Below are 23,499 nucleotides of genomic sequence, written 5' to 3'. Positions count from 1 at the left end.
CTAGCTAATGCTCATCGGGCCTTATTCAATACCTTTCCTGAGAGGGAAGATTTTGAGATTGAGGGAGAGAGTCTCAGGGCCGAGAATGAGAGTATGCAATCCAAACTCGACACCCTCCAGTCCGAGCACAACGCTCTCCAGTCTGAGCACAACGCCCTCTGGTCAGAGCACAGTGCCCATTGGTCTGAGTGTAACATTCTCCAGTCAGAGCACAACGCCCTCCGGTCCGGGTACAACAGTCTCCAGTCCAAGTGCGACACCCTCCAGTCCGAGCACAACACTCTTCAGTCCGAGCATAACACCCTCCAGTCCGAGCACAACACTCTTCAGTCCGAGCATAACACCCTCCAGTCCGAGCACAACACTCTTCAGACTGAGCACAGCACCCTCCGGACCGAGCACAACACTATCAAGACTGATCACAGTGCCCTCCGGACCAAGCACAACACTCTCCAAACTGAGCACAATGCCCTCCGGTCCGAGCATAACGCCCTCCGGTCCGGGTACAACACTCTCCAGTCCAAGTATGACGCCCTCCAGTCTGAGCGCGACACCCTCCAGCCCAAGCACAACGCCTTCCAATCCGAGAGTGACACCTTCCAGTCAAAGTATGACACTCTCCAGTCAGAGCACAATGCCCTCCTGAAAAACACTCTCCAGACTGAGCATAATGCCCTCCAGTCTAAGAATAACACCCTCCAGTTCGAGTGTAAAACCCTCCTATCCGAGCGCGACACCCTCCAGTGGAAGTACGACAGCCTCCAGACTGAGTTCGGTGCTGTCCAGTTCGAGCGGAACACTCTCCGAAACCAGCTATGTGCCCTCCGGGGTGAACTGAATGTATTTAACCAACTACCAGGGGCACATGTAGTCCAATTTGACCAGCCACTGGGGGCACATGAAGTCCAATCTGACCATCCACAGGGGGCACATGTAGTCCAATTGGACCAACCATCGGGGGCACCAGATACAATGTTGGTTGCCCCTGTAAGAGGGCGAAAGACAAAACGAGTTTCAACTCAGATAGAGAAAATGCAGAAGGAGTTAGAGGAGCGGAGGGAGTTAGGAGAGCAGGGAGACTCAGGAGAGCAGGGGGAGTCAGAAAAGCAGAGTAAGTTGGAGGAGCAGAGGATGTTAGAGGAGCAGAAGAAGTTAGAGGAGCAGAGGAAGTTAGCAGAGAGGAAAAAAAAGGAGGGTTACCTGGAGGAAATAATACAAGAGTCAGAGTCAGAAGAAGAAGAGGAGCCAAAAGCTAGATTTTCTTTACGAGAATTACTTGAGTCCAAACTTCTAGATGGGGCAGCCTCATCAACACAGTTGCCACCATCAACACCTGGGACTCTTGATAGAGCAAAAGGCGAGCAAAGTATTACGACCATTATTGAACGATCTTTTAAACTGAGTGAAATTCGGGATCTAAGAAAGGATTTCACACGTAAGCCAAAAGAACATATGGTCACTTGGTTACTTCGATGCTGGGACAATAGTGCCAGCAGTGCATGGCTCGATGGCAGTGAAGCTCGCCAACTGGGTAGCATTTCCAGGGACTCACGTGTGGACAGAGGTATTGGCACCTGCCAAAATCAGTCCTACACCCTCTGGAAGCGGATGTTGATAGCGGTAAGAGATAGATTCCCATTTAAATGGGACTTGGAGCCTGAGAAAAAGAAATGGACTGATATAGAGAAAGGTATTCAATTTTTGAGAGAAAGTGCTCTGGTGGAAATACAATACAGCTGCCACTTCAATCGTAATGACCCAAACCAATTACATGATCCTGAAACAGTCCGCGTTCCATGACAAATGTGGCGTGACATTACAAAGGCAGCTCCAGAAAAGCATGCCAGTGCACTTGCATTAGTATATGGCAAAGGGGAAAGGAAACCCCTTGTGAATGAACTAATTAGAAGACTTCAGGAACTTGAATTATTTATAAGCGCTACAGAAGTTAATCTGTATACTTCAGCCATTGTCAAAATAGTGGAAAGATTAAACAAAATGGAGGGAACACAAAGTGATATTATTGACAAATTGGCTAACGTGCCTGATGTAGATGAATCCATGGTGGTACCAGATGATGGAAACCAGGATTTCCATGATTGCCTATTGACAAAGCTAAACAACGTGAGTTCCTCTCGACCTGTATCATTGAAAATCTCAACCATAAAAAAGAGACGTCCTCGTATTCAAGCAAATGACAACGATAAGACTACACGTCTTGCCTTGTTGTTTTTCCTCTGTAGTCATGGGGAGGACATGAAGAAGTGGTGTAATTCATCTACTTCTGCACTTCAGGCATGAGTGAAAGAATTACAATGCAAAACAACCACCAAGGTGAACTCTTCCAAGAAGGGGAGAGTTCCAGTTGCTGCAAGCCACCGAGGTAAACAATAGAGGGGCCCTGCCCCCAGCCAGGGGGGTGAAAGGGATAATAGAGTATACTGGACTGTGTGGATTAAGTGGCCTGGCACATCTCAACCACAGAAATATAAAGCCTTGGTGGACACTGGTGCACAATGCACCCTAATGCCCTCAAGTCACCAAGGGACACAACCAATATATATCCATGGAGTGACTGGGGGTTCCCAAGAATTGACTACGTTGGAGGCCGAAATAAGCCTCACTGGTAAAAACAGGCAGACACCCTATTGTGACTGGTCCAGAGGCTCCATGTATACTGGGAATCGATTACCTTAGGATGGGATATTTTAAGGATCCCAAGGGGTATCGATGGGCCTTTGGGATAGCTGCTGTTAACACAAACGGTGTTAAACAGCTGTCAGCTTTACCTGGTCTGTCAGATGATCCTTCTGCTGTGGGGTTGCTCCGGGTAAAAGACCAAGAGGTACCAATTGCTACCAAAGTGATTCACAGACGGCAGTACCACACCAATAGGGACTCATTGCTCCCCATTCACAAGCTAATTTGCCAATTAGAGAATCAGGGAGTGATTAGCAAAACTCACTCGCCTTTTAACAGCCCCATATGGCCAGTGCATAAAGCCAGAGGGGAATGGAGGCTGACGGTGGATTACCGTGGACTGAATGAAGTCACACCTCCATTGAGTGCTGCTGTACCAGACATGCTAGAACTCCAGTATGAGTTGGAGTCAAAAGAAGCTAGGTGGTATGCCACCATTGACATTGCTAATGCCTTCTTTTCCATCCCATTGGCTGCAAAATGTAGGCCACAGTTTGCTTTTACCTGGAGAGGTATTCAGTATACCTGGAACCGTTTACCTCAAGGGTGGAAGCACATCCCAACCATTTGCCACGGGTTGATCCAAGCCATCTTGGAATAGGGTAATGCTCCTGAGCACTTGCAGTATATTGATGATATAATAATAATCCCAGCAGATGTGATTGACAAAATCACTGCTATGTCTCCGCCCACTGACAAGACAGAGACCCAATCTTTTCTGGGAGTAGTGGGCTTTTGGAGAATGCATGTCCCAAACTACAGCCACATAGTGAGCCCCCTCTATCACGTAACATGGAAGAAGAATAATTTCTCATGGGGTCCTGAGCAGCAGCAGGCTTTTGAGCAGATAAAACAAGAAATAGCCTGTGCCGTGGCCTTGGGGCCAGACCGGACGGGACAGGATGTGAAGAACATCCTCTACACTGCTGCTGGAGAGAAAGGTCCCACCTGGAGATTGTGCCAAAGAGCCTCAGGAGAGACCCGAGGCCGACCCCTAGGATTTTGGAGTCGAGCATATAAATGGTCTGAGGAGCGCTACACTCCAACTGAGAAGGAGATCTTAGCCGTGTATGAGGGGGTTCGGGCTGCTTCTGAAGTAGTTGGGACAGAGGTTCAGCTTCTTCTAGCACCTCACTTGCCAGTAATAAACTGGATGTTTAAAGGACAGGTTCCCTCCACCCATCATGCTACTGATGCCACTTGGAGTAAGTGGATTTCATTAATTTCTCAACGAGCTAGAACGGGAAAACTCAGCCGTCCTGGAATTCTAGAAGTGATCATGGACTGGCCTGAGAGTAAAAAAATTGAAACACCACCTACAGAAGAGGTATCACGTGCTAAAGAGGCACCACCATACAAGGAGCTACCAGAAAACGAAAAGAAATTTGCCCTATTCACAGACGGATCATGTCGTATTGTATAGAAGCATCGCAGATGGAAAGCTACTGTATGGAGCCCCACACGACAAGTTGCAGAGGCCACTGAGGGTAAAGGAGAATCAAGTCAATTCGCAGAGGTAAAGGCTGTTCAGCTGGCTTTAGATGTGGCTGAATGGGAGAGGTGGCCAATGCTTCATCTTTATACTGATTCATGGATGGTGGCAAATGACTTATGGGGGTGGTTGCAGCAGTGGGAAGATGATAACTGGCAACGAAAGGGTAAACCTGTTTGGGCTGCTGAACTATGGAAAGTTATTGCTGCCCAAATAAGGAACACTGTTGTAAAGGTGAGCCATGTAGATGCTGTCACGGGTTACTTAGATTTACCTATGCCCGTGACAGAGGAAGCCACCCCACGGCCCCCCCACCGGGGCCCGGAAAGGAGGGGGAAAAGGGGAGTGGGATAAAACAGCGACAATCTAAGGAGGAAAAACTTATTTTACTAAATATGATATCGAAATACAAGATAACACAATATAATATAATTGAGGCTTACAAATCGAACGAAACAGAGAGAGAGAGAGAGTCTCCGAAAACCGAGAGGCCTACTGTGAACTCAAGGCGACACGGCTGGAACGCTTCCCACTCTCCGAGAAGTTCGAGAGAAGAAAAAGGGCACTCCAGCCTGGGAACGAGATTATATAGAGTCCTGGTCCCGTGACTTATTGTTACTCCTGTTGTTCTCTGGGATATGTAGTCTTCTTCTGTGGACTGCACATTCAACAGAAGTATCCATACTACATTATTACATCATGGTTAATATATACATATATATACATATATATACACGTATGTAAAATTGTGATAGCTAAATAGTAGAATTGCATGTAACATAACTAAATGTACAACTATAATAACTAAAATACAGTACACATGCAAACATATATATATAGAGAGAGATACATAAAATTATTGACTGCACTCCCCCAGCATCAAATTCCCTTGTGGCACACATTGAACATCCCCATCCTTCTGCATTACCCACCATGTGCACCCAGGTCCCTGGGCAAAGACAGTTCCACGGATAGGTTTGCCCTTTCCAGAAGCTGGAAGGACCCAAACAGCTTTTCCCAACATGTTCTTTACATGTATAACAGGGACCTTATCTCCTTCTACAGTGTGTAGGGGGCTAGATTGACTAGGACCATCACGACTGACAGATCCTCTAGTATTGACCAACCAAGTGGCTTCTGCCAGATTCTTCTCCCAGTGCTTAAATGTTCCACCACCCATTGCTTTCAACATAGTTTTCAACAACCCATTATATCGTTCAATTTTACCAGAAGCTGGTGCATGGTAGGGAATATGATAAATCCACTCAATGCCATGATCTTTGGCCCAAGTATTTATAAGAGAATTTTTGAAATGTGTCCCATTATCAGATTCAATTCTTTCTGGGGTGCCATGTCGCCACAGGACTTGTTTCTCAAGACCTAATATGGTGTTTCGAGCAGTTGCATGGGGCACTGCGTATGTTTCAAGCCACCCAGTGGTTGCCTCTACCATAGTGAGTACATAACACTTACCACTGCGAGATCGTGGCAAGGTGATATAATCAACCTGCCACGCCTCCCCATATTTATACTTTTGCCATCGCCCTTCCTCCCAGAGAGGTTTCATCCTTCTGGCTTGTTTAATTATGGCACATGTTTCACAATCATGAATAATCTGCGCAATAGCGTCCATGGTTAAGTCCACCCCTCGGTCTCTGGCCCACTTATATGTTGTGTCTCTTCCTTGATGGCCTGAGGTCTCATGAGCCCATCGAGCTAGAAATAATTCGCCCTTATTCTGCCAATCCAAGTTGATTTGAGCCACCTCAATTCTAGCAGCTTTATCTACCTGATGGTTGTTTTGTTGTTCTTCAGTAGCCCGACTTTTGGGCACATGTGCATCCACATGACGCACCTTTACAACCATATTCTTTGTTCGGGAAGCAATGTCCTTCCATAGTTCAGCGGCCCAAACAGATTTTCCCCTCCGTTGCCAGTTATTTTGTTCCCACCGCTGTAACCACCCCCATAAGGCATTTGCCACCATCCATGAGTCAGTATAAAGATACAGCATTGGCCACCTCTCCCGTTCCGCAACATCTAAGGCCAGCTGGACAGCTTTTACCTCTGCAAACTGAATTGATTCTCCCTTACCTTCAGTGGCCTCTGCAACCTGTCGTGTGGGGCTCCACACAGCAGCTTTCCATTTGCGATGCTTCCCTACAATGCGACATGATCCGTCAGTGAATAGGGCATATTTCTTTCATTTTCTGGTAATTCGTTGTATGGTGGGGCCTCTTTAGCACGTGATACCTCTTCTGCTCGTGATGTTCCAAACTTTATATCTTCAGGCCAGTCCATGATTTCCTCTAGGATTCCTGGACGATTGAGGTTTCCCATTCGCGCTCGCTGTGTAATCAGCGTAATCCACTTGCTCCAGGTGACATCGGTAGCATGATGGGTGGAGGGAACATGTCCTTTGAAAATCCAGTTCAGCACTGGCAGTCGAGGTGCCAAAAGGAGCTGTGTTTCAGTCCCGACTACTTCGGAAGCAGCCCGAACCCCCTCATACGCGGCTAAGATCTCCTTCTCAGTTCGAGTGTAGCACTCTTCAGACCCCTTATATGATCGACTCCAGAATCCCAGGGGTCGGCCTCGGGTCTCTCCTGAGGCTCTTTGCCACAAACTCCAAGTGGGGCCTTTCTCTCCAGCAGCAGTATAGAGGATGTTCTTTACATCCTGTCCAGTCCGTACTGGCCCCAGGGCCACGGCACGGGCTATTTCTTGTTTAATCTGTTCAAAAGCCTGCTGCTGCTCAGGGCCCCATGCAAAATAATTCTTCTTCCGCGTTACCTGATAAAGGGGGCTTACAATGAGGCTGTAGTTTGGAATGTGCATCCTCCAAAAGCCCACTGCACCCAGGAAAGATTGTGTCTCTTTCTTGCTAGTTGGTGGAGACATGGCAGTGATTTTGTCGATCACATCTGCTGGGATGTGACGACGTCCATCCTGCCACTTTATACCTAAGAACTGAATTTCCTGGGCAGGTCCTTTTACTTTGCTTCGCTTAATAGCAAAGCCAGCTTGTAGAAGAATTTGGATTATCTGCTCTCCTTTTGTGAAAACTTCTTCTGCTGTATCGCCCCACACAACAATGTCATCAATGTACTGCAGGTGTTCAGGAGCACCACCTTGTTCCAGTACAGTTTGGACCAACCCATGGCAAATGGTTGGGCTGTGTTTCCATCCCTGGGGCAAACGGTTCCAAGTATACTGAATGCCCCTCCAGGTGAAGGCAAACTGTGGCTTGCATTCTGCGGCCAAAGGAATAGAAAAGAAGGCATTGGCAATGTCAATGGTGGCATACCATTTGGCTGCTTTTGACTCCAGCTCGTACTGGAGTTCCAACATGTCCGGCACAGCAGCGCTCAATGGGGGTGTGACCTCATTCAGGCCACGGTAGTCTACTGTCAGCCTCCATTCTCCACTGGCTTTACACACTGGCCATATGGGACTGTTAAAAGGTGAGTGAGTTTTACTGATCACTCCCTGATTCTCCAACTGGCGAATCAAATCATGAATGGGGAGCAAGGAATCCCTGTTGGTGCGATACTGCTGTCTGTGCACTGTCTTTGTAGCAATCGGTACCTGCTGCTCTTTTACTCGTAGCAGCCCCACAACAGACGGGTCCTCTGACAGGCCAGGCAAAACAGACAGCTGCTTAATGTTGTCCATGTCTACAGCAGCTATCCCAAAGGCCCATCGATACCCCTTAGGATCCTTGAAATGCCCCCTTCTGAGGTAATCAATACCCAGTATACATTGAGCCCCTGGGCCAGTCACAATAGGATGTTTTTGCCAGTCTTTGCCAGTGAGGCTTATTTCAGCCTCCAGCACAGTCAATTCTTGAGAGCCCCCAGTCACTCCAGAAATATGGATTGATTCTGTCCCTTCATGACTGGAGGGCATTAGGGTGCACTGTGCACCGGTATCCACCAGCGCCTTATATTCCTGTGGTTCTGATGTGCCAGGCCATCGAATCCACACAGTCCAATAAACTCTATTATCCCTTTCCCTCCCCTGACTGAGGGCAGGGCCCCTCTATTGGTTACCTGTGATGACTGGAGCAACTCCACTGGTGGTTGGTATGTCTAGTAGTTCTTTCACCCGTGTTCGTAGTGCAGAAGTGGGCTGATCATGCCACTTCTTCATGTCCACGGTCACGTAGGTAGCGCCACATGGAAACACGCGGTGCAATCGTACTGTTGTTCTTTGCTCGAGCTGGGAAGCATGTGCGTTTAACAGCTGAGACTTTTGATGATGCAGGTGGGGAGTAGGACTGGACTAGTTTGATCAGATCCTTCATTAGACCTGGTGGCCCGTACGAGGATTGACCTTCATCAGTTGTTTCTGATACTATTACGGGATCATTACAATTAGTTGATGGAAACAATTTCTTGCACATTTCATCTACTCGGTTTTCTAGCCGTGAGATGGCAGAAACTGCGGCATGCAGTTGGGGGAGCTGCTGATCGGTGGTTTGAAGCATTATAATCAGCTCAACAACTCGGGGCCATCTGTCCCCGAATCCTTTAGATCCTGATACCAATGACTGTGCAATTCTCTCTGGTGCTGTACTTGTGATTTTCTGCCACATGTCAGGATCGGCCCTCACTCTCTCAGGGTCAAGTTCGCTTGGATCAGGGCTGTACAACATTTTCGCCATGGCCAATTCCCTCAGGCGCTGAATACCTTTTTGGACGGTATTCCAACTATCAAATTTAGGCTTCAAAGCATCCTTATAGGGGTACCTTTCTCTCACGGCTTCTAACAGCCGCAACCAGAGAGTGGCAGCTCCATCCGAACATCTGCTAATCCCTCTGTCGATACCTGCATCTTGGGCAATGCTTCCTAGTTGGCGAGCTTCATTACCATTTAGAGACAAGCTGTTGGCCCCGTTGTCCCAGCAGCGAAGCAACCAAGCAAGGATACCTTCATCTTGACGCCGTGTGAACTCCTTTCTTGAGCCTTGGATTTCAGTCAGCTTCAGAGGTCGACAATAGGTGATTTCCTCCTCATCATCAGTCTCTTCTTCATGCCTCTTGGTTTTTGCCTTTGCTTTTTTCGGTACTGCTCCATGCCCGGCACCTGGGTCTTCTGCTGCCCCCCCCTGTGCTTCTCCTTCTTTTCGTTCTAGACGCATGGACACCCGTTTCCATTTCTTGCCTTCCACAGGGGCAACTGATATTGCTACTGATGCCTCCTGTGACTGATCAGAATTAACTTGGGCTTGAATCTCAGATCGGAAACTCTCTCTCTCCAGAATAGTATGATACAAAGCACGGTATGCATAAGCCAAACCCCACATAAGGTTTACCTCCTTAGATCTCTGACCCAAATACTCACTTAATTTCTTAGGGTCCCTTAGGTGTTCAAGAGTGAAATCCCATGACACTGCGGGTCCCCATGCTTCTAAGACTTTTCCTAAACCTTTCCATATTCCCTGCCAGTCATCATTCTCTGGTTCTGGAGGAGACTTCCGCATAGAACGAATGCATAGGAACATATATGCATGCATTGATAGTGATAACATGAATGCAAGTATGAACCCTATCTCAGTTATTGAAAAGCGTGTGGAAATCTGAGAGTACAACCTAAATAAAAAGGGTTTTTTTAGCCTGTACAATGAATTAAACATGGTGCTGTTCGTAAAATTGCCTGTTCCATCTGGGATGCAAGTATTTGTAAAATTGCCTGTTCCATCTGGGATGCAAGTGTTTGTAAGATTCACAATTCCATCTGGGGTGTAGATGCCAAAATTCTGACCATACCACATCTCGTAAAATTACCAGGCAGGTGTCTCCATCAGTATCCACCTTATTAGGCCATATACCTGCACAATTCCACAACACGAAATTATGGTGTTAATAGTTGACCAATACTTTAAGAAGATCATAATTGCTTTCAATCCCTCAAACAGAGCAACTGGGATGAAGATTGGATTCATAGCTGGAAGGCTCTGTAAAAGTCAGAGCTAGCTAGCTTTGCTCTAAGGGAGAAAGAAATCCCTTTGTTTTCTACACAAAAGTTAGATAGCAATGCCGAGAATGTGCAGCAGCCCTTAATGTTGACAATTAGTCTGGTATTTCAAGGTCACGTTCTCCGTGAGCAGCTACGGAAAGATAGCACTCCCAACACTCCCGTAACGAAGCTCTTTAAGAGCAAAGAGAGAGTCGTTCTAAAAGCTAAAAAGCTCTATGCCCGCATTCTCCACCAAAAATCTGTCACGGGATACTTAGATTTACCTATGCCCGTGACAGGGGAAGCCACCCCACGGCCCCCCCCCCCGGGGCCCGGAAAGGAGGGGGAAAAGGGGAGTGGGATAAAACAGCGACAATCTAAGGAGGAAAAACTTATTTTACTAAATATGATATCGAAATACAAGATAACACAATATAATATAATTAAGGCTAACAAAATCGAACGAAACAGAGAGAGAGAGAGTCTCCGAAAACCGAGAGGCCTACTGTGAACTCTAGGCGACACGGCTGGAACGCTTCCCACTCTCCGAGAAGTTCGAGAGAAGAAGGAGGGCACTCCAGCCTGGGAACGAGATTATATAGAGTCCTGGTCCCGTGACTTATTGTTACTCCTGTTGTTCTCTGGGATATGTAGTCTTCTTCTGTGGACTGCACATTCAACAAAAGTATCCATACTTGACATGATGTTATGATGTGGAATACTGATAGCAAAATTACAAAATTACAAAACCATGACAGATGCTCATGTGCCTAAAAGTAAGGCTACTGAAGAACATAAAAATAACCATCAGGTTGATCGAGCTGCCAAAATTGAGGTGGTTCAAATAGACTTGGACTGGCAGAACAAAGGTGAATTATTTCTTGCTCAGTGGGCCCACGAGACTTCAGGTCATCAAGGAAGGGATCACAGAATCACAGAATTACCCGGGTTGGAAGGGACCTCAAGGATTATGTAGTTCCAACCCCCCTGCCTAGCAGGGCCACCAAACATATGCCTTTACTAGATCAGGTTGCCCAGGGCCCCGTCCAACCTGGTCTTGAACACCTCCAAGGACGGGGCATCCACAACCTCACTGGGCAGCCTGTTCCAGGACCTAACCACTCTTCTAGTAAAGAACTTTCCCCTAACATCCAACCTAAATCTTCCCTCTTTTAACTTAAAACCATTTCCCCTAGTCCTGCTATTATCAGCCCTTTCGAAGAGTTTACTCCCCTCCTGGGAGTAAGTTCCCTTCAGATACTGAAAGGCTGCAATGAGGTCACCCCGCAATCTTCTCTTCTCCAGGCTGAACAAACCCAACTCCCTCAGTCTGTCCTCATAGGTGAGGTGCTCCAGCCCCCTGATCATCTTCGTGGCACTCCTCTGGACCCTCTCCAAAATCTCCATATCTTTTTTGTACTGAGGGCTCCACACCTGGGCACAGTACTCCACATGGGGCCTCACAAGAGCAGAGTAGAGAGGGACGATCACCTCCCTATCCCTGCTGACCACCCCTCTCCTGATGGAGCCCAGGATCCCATTTGCTTTCCGAGCTGCCAGAGCGCACTGCTGGCTCATGTTTAGTTTCTCATCTATCAGGACCCCTTGGTCTTTTTCAGCCAAGCTGCTCCCAAGGACAACTCCTCCCAGGCTGTACAGGTGCCTGGGGTTCTTCCGGCCCAAGTGCAAAACCTTGCACTTTGCCGTGTTGAACCTCATTAGGTTCACCCAAGCCCAGCTTTCCAGCCTGTCAAGGTCCCTCTGAATGGCATTCGTTCCCTCGACCGTATCAACTGCACCACTCAGCTTGGTGTCATCAGCAAACTTGCTGAGGGTGCACTCCATTCCCTCATCGATGTCATTGATAAGGATGTTAAAGAGCACCGGTCCCAAGACAGACCCTTGAGGGACACCGCTCGTTACCGGTCTCCACCTGGACATAGAGCCATTGACCACCACCCTCTGTCTGCGGCCTTTCAACCAATTGCTTATCCATCTAGTTGTCCACCCATCAAATCCACCTCCCTCCAATTTGGAGATGAGGATGTGATGGGGGACCATGTCAAAGGCCTTGCTCAGGTCCAGGTAAATGACATCAGTCGCCTTCCCTTCATCCACCATGCAACATACAAGTGGGCCAGAGACCGAGGGGTGGACTTAACTATGGACGCTATAGCTCATGTTATTCATGACCGTGAAACATGCGCCATAATTAAACAAGCCAAGAGGATGAAACCTTTTTGGGGGGAAGGGCGATGGCAAAAGTATAAATATGGAGAGGCACAGCAGGTTGATTATATCACCTTGCCACGATCTCGCAATGGTAAGCGTTATGTACTCACCATGGTGGAGGCAACCACTGGGTGGCTTGAAACAATCACAGAACCCCATACTACCGCCCAAAACACCATATTAGGGTTGGAAAAGCAAATCCTGTGGCGGCATGGCACTCCGGAAAGAACTGAATCAGATAATGGGACCCATTTCAAAAATTCTCTTGTAACCACTTGGGCCAAAAATCATGGCATTGAGTGGATTTACCATATTCCCTATCATGCACCAGCTTCTGGTAAGATTGAACGATTCAATGGGTTGTTGAAAACTATGTTGAAAGCAATGGGTGGCGGAACATATAAAAATATATAGGTAGAGTCACAGAAATATTTGACGAATGTCCAATTAGGTACAGGACTTAAGATAGAGTGGATTAATGTTAAGGAAACACATTTTTTCTATATACCTTAATTAGGCATTCTGTAAGCAAGTTTTCCATCTGGGCTCTATATCGTGCACTGGCTATGCATGTGTAGAGCACACATGGAAAGAAGTATAAGTCAAAGGGAAATCTGCTGTGGTGGCTGGGAAAGGATGAGTGCACCTTGATGTGGGGGACGCCCTACTATCGCTGCCTTTCTCCTCCACCGCTGTCATGTTTTCCTTTTTCTGGCAGTTTTGCCATGTTTCTAAAAATTAATAAATAATAGTGGTTTAGGTTATAGAGTTTTATTCTCAACTTAGGGATTTGTATGGAATAAATATAAATTGTTGAGAAAATAAGGTTGCTGATTACTCACAACTATACGTATGAGTGTGTATGTGTGTATAAGCATAATGTAATGATGTAGAATAAGGGGTGGAATGTCATGGTTTAATAGTTTTATTATTTTGCTATCAGTATTCCACATCATAACATCATATAAAGAATGAATAATTTTACTGAATCTGCAACTTACAGAAGAAGACTACATCTCCCAGAGAACGACACGAGCAGAGAGATAGGTCACGGGACCTGGACACTATATTAAGTCTGTCGCAGGCTAGACTGACGTTTTTCGAGTTCTGGTGTTCAGGGGAGTGTGTGGGAGCCTTCACCGTTTCACCTAGATTCACAGTAGGCCTCTCGGTTACGGGACTCATTCTCTCTCCCATTTTGCTTGATTCGTTAGCTCAGTTTTCAATTATATTGTATTATATTGTGTTATCCTGTATTTCGATATAGTATTTAGTAAATAAGTGTGCCTCCTTAGATCGTTGCCGCTGCTTTCTTTTCCTAATTTACTTTTTCCTTTCGGCCTAAGGCCCCTGCGGGGCCCACGGCCCCCTTGTCACGAACGCAGGTGGATTTTTCGTTTAAACCGTGACAGATTTTGGTGGACCACCAACCTTTTGGTTAACAGCTGGTTACTGGTGCTCATGTGACTGATTAGAGTTGACTTGGTGATTTTCTTTTTTGGCTTAAACCTCAGCTTGGAAACTCTCTCTCTCCAGAATAGTATTATACAGAGTACAGTAAGCATAAGCCAAACCACAAATAAGGTTTACCTCCTTAGATCTCTGTAAGTCACACCATCTCTGACTCAAATACTCAATTTCTTAGGGTGCCTCATGTGTTCAGGAGTTAAATGCCACAGCACTGAGGGTTCTAAGATTTTTCCTAAACCTTTCTATATACCCTGCCAGTCAGCATTCTCTGGTTTTGAAGGAGACTTCTGCATAGAACGAATGGAGAGAAGTACATTCTCTGATATTGATAACATGAACGTGAGTATGAATATGAGAATGAACACTAACTCAGCTTTCCAAAAACGTGTGGCAATCTGGGAAGACAGCCTGGAAACCAGATTGAACATCGTGGAGTTTGTAAACGAAAAGACAGATGTTCTGAATGCCTTCTTTACATCTGTCTTTAAACGTCAGACCAGTTATCCTCAGGGTACTCCTCTCTCTGACCCGGTAGTCTCGGCTTGGGAGCAAACTAACCCCCCTGTGATTTTGGAAGAAACAGTCAAGACTTACTACTCCAACTGGACTGCCACAAGTCCGTGGGGCCGGATGAGATCCACCCGAGAGTGCTGAGGGAACTGGCAGAGGTGATAGCCAATCTGCTTTCAATTATCTAACAGCGCTCCTTGTTGACTGGTGAGTTCCCAGACGTCTGGAGGCTCACCAATGTGACTCCCATCTACAAGAAAGGTCGTAAGGAGGATACAGGGAACTACAGGCCTGTTAGCCTAACCTAGGTTCCAGGGAAGGTTATGGAGCAGATTGTCTTGAGGGAGATCACGGGGCATGCACAGGACAACTCGGGGATCAGGCCCAGCAAGCATGGGTTCATGAGGGCAGGTCTTGTTTGACCAACCTGATCTCCTTCTATGATCTAGTGACCCATCTGCTGGATGAGGGAAAGGCTGTTGATGTAGTCTGCATAGACTTCAGCAAAGCCTTTGATGCTATCTCACACAGTATTCTCCTGCAGAAGCTGGCAGCCCATGGCTTGGATGGGTACACTCTTGGCTGAGTAAGGAGCTGGCTGGAGGGCCAGGCTCAGGAAATGGTGGTGAATGGAGCTCAATCCAGCTGTCAACTGGTCACGAGTGGTGTTTCCCAGGGGTCGGTGCTGGGGCCTGTCCTCTTCAACATATTTCTTGATGACTTGGATGAGGGCAACGAGTGCACCCTCAGTAAGTTCGCAGATTACACCAAATTGGCTGGGAGTGTGGATCTGCTTGGGGGTAGCTCGGCCCTGCAGAGGGATCTGGACAGGCTGGAGAGCTGGGCTGAAGCCAATGGGATAAGGTTCCTCAAGACCAAATGCTGCGTTCTGCATTTCAGCTACAACAACCCCGAGTGACACTACAGGATTGGGCCGGAGTGACTGGAAGACTGCGTAGAGGAAATGGACCTGGGGGTATTGATTGATGCTTGGCTGAACGTGAGCCGACTGTGCCCGGGTGGCCAGGAAGTCCAATGACATCCTGGCTTGTGTCAGAAACAGTGTTGCCAGCAGGAGCATAGTGGTGATTGTTCCCCTGTACTCAGCTCTGGTGAGGCCGCACTTCAGGTACTGTGTCCAGTTTAGGGCTCCTCACTGCAGGAAAGACATGGAGGCCCTGGAATGTGTTCAGAGGAGGGCAACAAAGCTGGTGAGGAGTCTGGAGCACAGGCCGTATGAGGAGAGGCTGAAGGAGCTGGGAATGTTCAGCCTGGAGAAGAGGAGGCTCAGGGGAGATCTCATTGCTCTCTATAACTTCCTGAAGCAAGGTTGTGGTGAGCTGGAGATCGGCCTCTTCTCTCGTGTTATTAGTGATAGGACCCGAGGGAATGGCTTCAAGCTACCGCAGAGGAAATTCAGGCAGGAAATTAGGAAGTATTACTTCTCAGAAAGGGTGGTCAGGCAGTGGAATGGACTTCCCAGGGAGGTGGTGGAGTCCCTGGCCGTGAAGGTGTTCTAGGAGCGACTGGATGTTGTGTTGAGGGACATGGTTTAGTGGGAGCTATTGATAATAGGTGAACGGTTGGACTGGATGATCTTTCAGGCCTTTTCCAACCTTGGTGATTCTATGATTCTAGGACTGAGGTTAAACAATTATTCAGGTATATCAGTGAGAGATCTGCCCCAAGGTGAGAAGGCTCTGCATGGCCTTCTGGAAAGCTACCTGGAGCAGTGGGCACCCCCAGGGCTTTGGAATTTCATCTCCGAGCAACTACAGGATCCTGAGAAATTGGTAGAATATTGGGGGCAGGTCTGCTGTGGCACTGGTAATCCTAATCAGGCACAAATGACTGCAGTGTGCCAGGGCCTGCCCACACCTACTGAGCTGTGTTCAACACTCTTCAGCATCTTCAAGGGGAAGAGAGCTGGATCTGCTGACAGTGCTGCAGCCTCTGCAACTCCTGGCACAGACCCTGCAATAGCTCCAAGTTTTGCTACACATCTTGCAGTTGCTCCACGCTCTGGAAAGATCCCACTGTCACTCCACCCCTCATAAGGAGCTCTGCGGTCACTTCTGCTACAGGTCCTGTAGCTATTCCAAGTACTGAGATAAGAAAATGAAACAAATTCCTCCCAAGGGAGGTGCACTGTGCCAGGAGGTACATCCCTGTGGTCACTCCAACACCTCCAATGAGCACAGTGGCTGCTCCAACTTAGTCACATGTCCTGTGGTGTTCCAGTTCTGACAATGAACTCTGAGGTCGCTTCAAATCCTGCAACAGCCGGACAGTCACTTCAGCTCCAACAGTGAACCCTATGGCTGTTAAAACCCCTGCAACTAGTCCTGGACTTGCAAACAGATAAGCATAGTTCATAAATGTTTGCACCTGCATATGTTGTATATGTGTGAAAATATACTCAAGATATTATATATGTATAAACACATTTATCATATATTCCTTTTTTTTTTCTCTTGATCTCAACTCATAAAATTTAAACCACAGCACTGCCCTGAGTCCCTTACAGATGTCCTTGTGAATAGTCAATCTCTCCCAGTCATGCAGTGAAGAGCAACAAAAGATCTCAAATTATTCTCAGGAACAGCTCCTGAGGTATATTCCTTACACCAGCTTTGGAAGACGCCTCCTGTTCTCTGGTCCTGCTCTGAAGCAGCCCTCTTTTTATGGCAGTGCCAGCAAGGAGACCAGCTCTGACACAGCCGTTCATATTGCTGGCTACTGACTGCAGTCCCGGAGTGCTGCTGTAGAGACAACAGGACTGCTGTGAGACACACAAGACCTTCAGGCTTGCAAAACTGAGAGGACTTGAGAGCACTGTGGCAGGGTAACGAGAGCAGGAATGAAAAGAGCTTGTTAGACTGCTGTCTGTGGCTGTACCTCCCCATGACCCAGACATGATAAGAAAAGAGAAGTTCTAAGGAAAAGTCTGTTTTTAAAACTTTTTATTTATCTCTTAATATATTCAAGGAATAAGGATCCATGTTTACCTGAGCACCTGGAGTGAGAAAATGGAAATTAGGTAGGAAAGAAGTAGTGAAATAAATTGCAACTTATTTGCAGATTACAGTATTACAAAAAAAACAAAAAAACAAAAAGAATAAAACATAAAGAACCATCACTGAGTGTTGGGTGAGGAAGATGTGCACTTCATCGAAGTTGGAATCGTACATATTGCAACACCTTCCTAAGAGCGTGCTTGATCTCTCTGTTCCTCATGCTGTAGATAATAGGGTTAGTTGTTGTATTAGGCGAAATTCGACCCTCGGGATGTAACGTGATAGGCCTTCCCCTGCTGGGTCATGCATATGTAAAAAAGATAAGGATGAAACTGGATACCTATATAAGAGACCCTCACATTCCAATAAACGCCATTTTACCGCTGACCATATTGGTGTAACAAGCAGCTGTGACTTGGTCAGGGCCGTCGATACACATTCACAAAGGGACTTGACTTTCCAGGTTACCAGATTGAGGTAACAATTGGTGCCCTGTGTGAGGAAAGTCCTGGAGGTGAGTGTGTGACGGCTAAAACCGCGCTGACGGACGTGGTATCCACGGTTCGAGCCCGTGGAAGCACTCTCGGTGGGGTGCAAAGGGGAATGCAGCGCTGCGCCTATCCTACGTCCGATTGTTCGTAGAAGACCAGGAAGACTTCAGGTCTCAGGGTAAATGGATTCCGTCCTTAGAGTAGTATTGCAACTTTGTAAAACCTATTGTGGTAAGAATGCTCCTTCTAAGAAGGATATTGCCGCTGTTGTCTCTTGCTTGGAGTCGGCGCGGCTTTTACCCTCCCCTGGCGTTTTGCTCCATTCGGGGCGGTGGGACTCTTTCACTGAGGCCCTGCTCCAGAGAGCCACCCGCGAGCATAAAGCGAAAGAATTAAAAACCTGGGGTTTGGTCCTAGGTGCGCTTAAAGCGGCTAGGGAGGAGAAGCAAGTCCAGGCCATCGCGAAAGGGGTCTTTGGTCTGGATTCCGGGACATCCGGGGTCTCGGGGGGTGCGGGGGATCTGCTTTCTTGCAGTGACTCCGGATCCAAGATGGCGTCGGCCACGCCGGCTGTTTCCAAGATGGCCATGGCCGCACTCGAAACAACAACTCCGGAAGAGAAGGCGGAAGCTGACTCATCGGAGGAGGCGCCACCATCATATCCCCGCCTTTACCCCTCTTTGCAGAGCTTTCACTCACCCGAAGGGGGCGGTTCTTGTCCGGAGGGGGGAGGATTTATGGAGGTGGCGCGCCGTGGAGGCGTGGGCTCGCCCTCATACCCGCCCCCCTCAGAGGAGGGATCGTGTTCCAAAAAGGGGGAGGAACGGAAGGCTTTGCCCGGCCCCACTGGATCGGGTTCGCCTCCACGGAGGGAGGAGTTGTGGGGGGACCAAGAGTTAACACGCAAGCCCACTAATTGGGCTGACATCCAGGAATCAATGCGTGAGTTGGGGCTCAAGGAGCGAGATCATGCAGTGTTCCCGATTGTCGTCAGACAGGAGGAATCGGTTTGGGTACCTTTGGAAGCAAAAGCAGTTACTCGGTTTGCAGAAGCGATTGAGAAAAAGGGGCTGAGATCTCCGATGACACTAAGTGCCTTTGAGGCACTCATTGCCCCAGGTCCCCTACTCCCGTATGACATTGAGAGTCTAATGAGAGTCGTTCTCGAGCCAGTTCAGTTTACTTTGTGGAGGGAGGAGTGGATGATACAACTTAAAGCTATTGTAGCTGAGGCTGGACGTGATGCACAACACCCAGCTAATGGGAGGGAGGGGGAACCGAGAACTGATATAATGAGGCTTTCGGGAGTAACTGCGGAAATGGCTGGGTCCCTGGAGAGACAGCTTAGGCTCCTGCGCCCAGGGGAATTGCTTTCCACTACAGGGGCGGCTGCTACTGCCTTTAGAAACTTTATAAGAAAGGCAGAGCCTGCAGCCCCGTGGTCAGAGATTGCTCAGGGTCCCACAGAGTCATTCTCTGATTTTGCTAATCGATTGATACGAGCAGTAGAAGGATCGGATCTACCTAAGGACGCGCAAGCTTCTGTTTTAAAGGATTGCCTGAAGCAGAAGGCTCACAAAAATGTTAGGGACATCATTCGAGCTGCCCCTGACGATCTTGAGACTCCGGGTGAAATTATTAAGTATGTGCTGGACAAACAACAAACAACACCGCTGTCTAATGAGGGGCTAGCAAGCGCATTGCTTTCTGTCATGGCCATGCAAAATGGTCAGTCCAAGGGCAACTGCTTTAAATGTGGTCAGCCTGGCCATTTCAAGGTACAGTGTAAAGCTTCAGGTGGGCAGCTGAAGACTAACAGCAAGTGTCAAGCCTGTAATAGGCTGGGTCGTACAGCTCGTCAACGCCGAAAATACACTCTTATGCCGCAGGGAAACGAGAATGGGAGGGCACCTCAGGCCCAGGGTCCCTCCCCCAGTCAAGTACTTGGACCCCACATGCCATTGAGTTTGGCGCAGGGGAGAGTCCACATCTCTCACCCGCAGTGGCCTTAACTATGGATCTCAGTCAACGGCCTATAGTCAAGATAATTATGGCTTATATGGGACAATTGCCTTATAAAAAGATTCCTCGCTCCGTCCTTATCACAGCCTTGCTTGACTCAGGAGCGGATGTTACGGTAATAGCAGAAAAGGACTGGCCTCCATCCTGGCCAGTGCTTGATTTGGCGAAATCCATCTCTGGGGTTGGGGGTACAGTGTCAACTGGCAAGTCAGCGGAACGGGTGGAAATCACTCTGATTAATAGGGACGGTTCCATAGACAAACCTGTACTGATGGGACCTCTGATTGGGTCTGTTCCAGGCACAATTTTGGGCCGAGACTTCCTTGATGCCTTAGGGGTTCGCATGACAAATTTATAGTAAGGGCCACTGTCTACCAATTAGCAATGAAACACGCCATTCCCTTGCACTGGAAGCAGGATGCTCGTCCTGCTTGGGTAGATCAGTGGCCCCTTACTCATGAAAAGTTAACAGCGCTCAAGAAGTTGGTTTTGAGAGAGCTTTTTTTAGGCCATTTGGAGCCCTCTCTTAGTTCTTAGAACACTCCTGTTTTTGTTATCCGAAAATCTTCAGGGTCATTTCGGTTGTTACACGACCTTCGCGTGGTTAATGCACAACTCATCCTCTTTGGTCCGGTGCAACAAGGTGGTCCTCTGCTATCAGCCATACCGGAGGGATGGCCTTTGGTGGTTATTGATCTTAAAGATTGTTTCTTCTCTATCCCCTTAGCAGTGAAAGATCGGGACGCCTTTGCTTTTACTGTACCCACTCTCAATAACCAAGGGCCTTCGGAGAGGTTCCATTGGAAGGTACTTCCTCAAGGTATGGCATGCTCTCCCACAGTCTGCCAACTCGTGGTGGGAAGAATAATTGAACCGGTACGAACATCACTGCCTGATTGTCGAATTACTCATTATATGGATGACTTGTTGCTTGCTGCTCCCAGTGAGGTTCAGTTACACGATTTGGAAAGGCGAGTGGTTGATGCTCTCACTACAGCGGGTTTTACCATCTCCCTGGAAAAGATACAGAAGGGGCCAGGGATTGAATTTCTGGGATATCGTTTTGGGCCCATAATGGTAGCTCCCCAGGGCCTGGATATTAAACCCCATGTTAGGACCTTGTGGGACGTCCAGAAGCTGGTGGGGGCTATTCAGTGGGTGCGCAATGCCCTTGGCATACCTCCACGACTCATGAAGCCATTTTATGATCAGTTGAAGGGTTCGGATCCCAGGGAAGAGAGAGCATGGACACAGGAAATGGATTTGGCCTGGCGGGAAATCCTACAGGCTTGTTCCTCCAATGTCCTTGCTCGATGGAGCCCTGATCGACCCTTGGAGGGGGCTGTCACCAAGTGCCAAGATGGGGCGGTGGGGATACTTGGACATACTCTGGGTTCCCGGCCGCGTCCGCTCTGGTGGCTGTTCTCTGTACAGCCAGTGAGAGCATTTACCTCCTGGCTTGAACAGTTATCCTCCTTGCTTCAGATTAGGCTTACTGCTGTGAGAGCGTTAGGAAAAGAACCAGATATCATATACATGCCAAGTGCCTTCAGAAATGTCAACCCTCTGCCTGATGCCATTTTACTTGCTTTGCAAGGCTTTAGTGGAAAAATCTTCTACTCGGATTCATTGCCGATCTTTGAACTTGCAAAGCCCCTTCAGATTTCATTAAAGCTCAGGGTACTTGACACCCCGATGGAGGGACCAACTGTATTCACAGATGCCTCTTCTGCCACGGGTCAGGGAGCGGTGGTTTGGCAGAATTCATCCAATAGGTGGGAACACAAGCTGATAACAGATAAAACGGTCAGTGTTCAGGTGCTTGAAGCCAGGGCCGTAGCAGTGGCTTTACGTCTGTGGCCAGAAACTCCGTGTAATGTGGTCACTGATTCAGCATTTGTGGCTAAGTTACTGCTTCGCATGGGCAATGAGGGTGTGCCTAACACTGAGATCGCTTTCTTGCTGGAGGAGGCTCTGGTCTCCCGATCTGCATCTGTGGCCATTCTTCATGTCCGCAGTCATTCGGAGGTACCAGGGTTCTTTACAGCTGGAAACGCGGTGGCTGACCGGGTAGCGGGTGGACAGGTGCTTACCCTTCAAAAGGCACGTGACTTACACTCCTCTCTGCACATTGGAGCACGAGCTTTGCCACGAGCATGTTCCATTCCTCTATCCACCGCTCGAGAAGTGGTTCAAACATGCCCACACTGTAATTCAGCACCTGCGTTGGGGGCGGGAGTTAACCCCCGGGGGCTCTCTCCTCTAGATATCTGGCAGACTGACTTCCCTTTAGAACAACGTATGGCTCCAAAGCAATGGTTGGCAGTCACCGTGGACACATCATCGACGATCATCATTGCCACCCAACATACGCGTGCTAACTCTCCTGCTGCTCAGCAACATTGGGCCACTGCCATCGCGGTCCTGGGGGTGCCGCGACACATCAAGACAGACAATGGCTCGTGTTTCATCTCGCGATCTACACAAGATTGGCTTGAACGGTGGGGAATATCTCACTCTACAGGCATCCCTGGGAATTCCCAGGGACAAGCAATTGTGGAGAGGGCCAACCGCCTCCTGAAGGATAAGATACGTGTCCTTGGGGAGGAGGAGGGTCACAGAGGTAGGATCCCAATAGCCCAACAGGCAGAAGTATTGGCCTGAGCACTTTATGCAATCAATCATTTTGAACGAGGAGAGAGTAAGCACACCCCAATACAGAAACACTGGCAACCAAGAATCATTGACGAGGGGCCACCAGTAAAGATAAAACAGGATGATGGTACCTGGGAATCAGGGTGGTCTGTTTTAGTTTGGGGCAGAGTTTATGCTGCAGTAAAGGACAGAGAATCGGGAAAAATATTATGGGTTCCATCGAGAAAAATAAAACCTGATACAGTGATCACCCATAAGGGTGTTCTGGGAGAAACAGAAAACTAATCGAAAAGCTGAGTACTTTCCTTCTAGGTACGGTTGATGGGAGCCCACCAGCTGCATCCACGAAGCGACCCCACTGGAAAAAGAAAAGGGACGAATGAAGAACAGCTGTCAGTACCCACGAGAAAGATATCTGTTACATCACTGACTGTGTGCCTTTGTGTGATTGTTTTTGTTATAAGGGGATGAGGTTCGTTTGTGGGGTCCTACAGCCAGAATTTTTGCATTTATTTTAGCTCTAGGAGTAGTTGTAGTCTATGCTTTTAGAGAAATTGAGAGGCTGGCATGCTGGCCCGTTAAGCTAATGCCACCACAGTGTTCCTATCATTTTAGTCTTTTTAGTTTTAAGGATTTGTTTACCTTGTTTGTTTCAATGTATTCAGGGTTGTTTACAGCGCATGATAATGAGCTGTGTAAGCCCAAGATGCCTTGAAAATACTAACTAAAGAACCACTAACATTACTATACACTGCACCACATAACTCTGCATGTTTACGTCACTTTTTAAATAACTCACCACAAAATTTATATATGAAAACTAACACTTTTATATGTTAGGGATAGTGTTAGCGGTCGCGTTGTTACGAGTCTTGATTTTGTTGGGCATGAGGAAGGGGAGATGTTGTATTAGGCGAAATTCGACCCTCGGGATGTAACGTGATAGGCC

At 47.9% G+C, this 23,499-nt stretch overlaps 1 long non-coding RNA gene across 1 annotated transcript in view; it reads right to left on the bottom strand.

Annotated features, from left to right (window-relative positions):
- The window catches only part of LOC146754516 (uncharacterized), a 375,770-nt gene that overhangs the window by 191,873 nt on the left and 160,398 nt on the right, over window positions 1-23,499 (bottom strand). The window lies entirely within an intron of this gene.

The sequence above is a fragment of the Coturnix japonica genome, chromosome W (assembly GCF_054131305.1).
Source record: "Coturnix japonica strain WE chromosome W, WE-NBRP24, whole genome shotgun sequence".
In the NCBI taxonomy this organism is placed as follows: Eukaryota; Metazoa; Chordata; class Aves; order Galliformes; family Phasianidae; genus Coturnix; species Coturnix japonica.
Note: the sequence above shows the minus strand (reverse complement) of the source record. Positions and strands in the feature narration are given on the sequence as shown.